This window comes from Styela clava, unplaced genomic scaffold (assembly GCF_964204865.1).
Source record: "Styela clava unplaced genomic scaffold, kaStyClav1.hap1.2 HAP1_SCAFFOLD_173, whole genome shotgun sequence".
Lineage (NCBI taxonomy): Eukaryota > Metazoa > Chordata > Ascidiacea > Stolidobranchia > Styelidae > Styela > Styela clava.
This window is the reverse complement of record NW_027556548.1, coordinates 25,001-27,500: the sequence shown is the minus strand read 5'-3', so window position 1 is coordinate 27,500 and position 2,500 is coordinate 25,001. Positions and strand designations below refer to the sequence as shown.

Here is a 2,500-nt window from a genome sequence, read left to right as displayed (position 1 = left end):
GAAGCCGAGCCGGAAAAAGTTAAAGTACAAACGTGCAAGCATACTAGCCTAACCCTAGGTAAGGCATGTCAGAGCGAAAGACAGTAATTTCGAATGAGCCAAGAAAGAGCGGTGCGGGGCCGGTCGGAGCGCACCCTTTTCTCGGTGGCTGGCGGGCGAGAGAGTGCTGCGTCGCCGGCATCGGCGTCGAAAGAAGCCGAGCCGAAAAAAGTTAAAGTACAAACGTGCAAGCATACTAACCTAACCCTAGGTAAGGCATGTCAGAGCGAAAGACAGTAATTTCGAATGAGCCAAGAAAGAGCGGTGCGGGGCCGGGCGGAGCGCACCCTTTTCTCGGTGGCTGGCGGGCGAGAGAGTGCTGCGTCGCCGGCATCGGCGTCGAAAGAAGCCGAGCCGAAAAAAGTTAAAGTACAAACGTGCAAGCATACTAACCTAACCCTAGGTAAGGCATGTCAGAGCGAAAGACAGTAATTTCGAATGAGCCAAGAAAGAGCGGTGCGGGGCCGGGCGGAGCGCACCCTTTTCTCGGTGGCTGGCGGGCGAGAGAGTGCTGCGTCGCCGGCATCGGCGTCGAAAGAAGCCGAGCCAAAAAAAGTTAAAGTACAAACGCGATGCTAATGAGCGAGCCGTTGTCTCGACTAATATGTAGGGGGCGTTCGATCGAGCGTCTGGCTTGAGCGCTTGTCGGCCTAGCAGAACGGTCGCATTGTTATGCCCGGGTTTTAGGCACCGCTGCAGGCGGCCGGCAGAGCTCTTGTTTGTGCGAAACTGAATGGATCGAGCCCGAGAGAGGGCGAGCAAAGAAAAAACGCAAATCGCTCCGCCTGGCACTGCCGGCGAGGGCGTGGACGTCGCGGCCAGCGACTGTCGAAGCTGAGTACGGCCGCAGGCGATCGCCTCGGTCTTAAACGAATGCGACGAGCACGCGCCGGGCGGCCCAGCAAGGGCCGAGCGCAGCTGTCGCAGCTATCTGGTTGATCCTGCCAGTAGTGATATGCTTGTCTCAAAGATTAAGCCATGCAGGTGCAAGTACGAGTTCTCGTAAAGCGAAACTGCGAATGGCTCATTAAATCAGTCTTGGTTTATTTGGTCTCGTAAGCGAAGTGGATAACTGTGGTAATTCTAGAGCTAATACATGCATTAAGCGCCGACTTCGGGAGGCGCGCTTTTATCAGATCAAAACCGACCGGGTTCGTCCTGTGACGTTTGATGACTCTGGATAACCACGCGGATCGTACGGTCTCTGCACCGACGACGTATCATTCAAGTGTCTGCCCTATCAACTGTCGAAGGTACGCTACGTGCCTACCTTTGTGATAACGGGTAACGGGGAATCAGGGTTCGATTCCGGAGAGGGAGCCTGAGAAACGGCTACCACATCCAAGGAAGGCAGCAGGCGCGCAAATTACCCATTCCCGACACGGGGAGGTAGTGACGAAAAATAACAATACAGGACTCTAACGAGGCCCTGTAATTGGAATGAGTACATCCTAAAACTCTTAACGAGTATCCATTGGAGGGCAAGTCTGGTGCCAGCAGCCGCGGTAATTCCAGCTCCAACAGTGTATGCTAAAGTTGTTGCGGTTGAAAAGCTCGTAGTTGGATTTTGGGCGAGCGCCGCCGGTCCGTCGCAAGGCGTGTCACTGGTTGCGTTCGCCTCACCTTCGGTTCTCCGTCGGTGCTCTTGACTGAGTGTCGGCGGTGGCCGATAAGTTTACTTTGAAAAAATTAGAGTGTTCAAAGCAGGCTGTTCGCCTGCATAGTGTTGCATGGAATAATGGAATAGGACCTCGGTTCTATTTTGTTGGTTTTCGGAGCACGAGGTAATGATTAAGAGGGACAGACGGGGGCGTCCGTACTCTGCCGTTAGAGGTGAAATTCTTGGATCGGCGGAAGACGAACTACTGCGAAAGCATTCGCCAAGAATGTTTTCTTTAATCAAGAGCGAAAGTCAGAGGTTCGAAGACGATCAGATACCGTCCTAGTTCTGACTATAAACGATGCCAACTAGCGATCGGGAGGCGTTACCATGACGACCTTTCCGGCAGCTTCCGGGAAACCAAAGTCTTTGGGTTCCGGGGGAAGTATGGTTGCAAAGCTGAAACTTAAAGGAATTGACGGAAGGGCACCACCAGGAGTGGAGCCTGCGGCTTAATTTGACTCAACACGGGGAAACTCACCCGGCCCGGACACAGGTAGGATTGACAGATTGAGAGCTCTTTCTTGATTCTGTGGGTGGTGGTGCATGGCCGTTCTTAGTTGGTGGAGCGATTTGTCTGGTTAATTCCGATAACGAACGAGACTCTGGCATGCTAAATAGTTACGCGACCTTCTCGGTCGGCGTCTAACTTCTTAGAGGGACTAGTGGCGTTTAGCCACACGATATTGAGCAATAACAGGTCTGTGATGCCCTTAGATGTCCGGGGCCGCACGCGCGCTACACTGAGTGAAGCAGCGAGTGTCTAACCTAGGCCGAAAGGTCCGGGTAACCCGTTGAACC

General features: G+C 53.5%; 1 non-coding gene across 1 annotated transcript in view; it reads left to right on the top strand.

Annotated features, from left to right (window-relative positions):
• Nucleotides 1-967: 967 nt before the first annotated feature.
• The window catches only part of LOC144418884 (small subunit ribosomal RNA), a 1,810-nt gene continuing 277 nt past the window's right edge, over nt 968-2,500 (top strand). Inside the window, exon 1 of the ribosomal RNA XR_013473718.1 lies at nt 968-2,500. This exon is cut by the window's right edge and continues 277 nt beyond it. This is a non-coding gene — a ribosomal RNA (small subunit ribosomal RNA).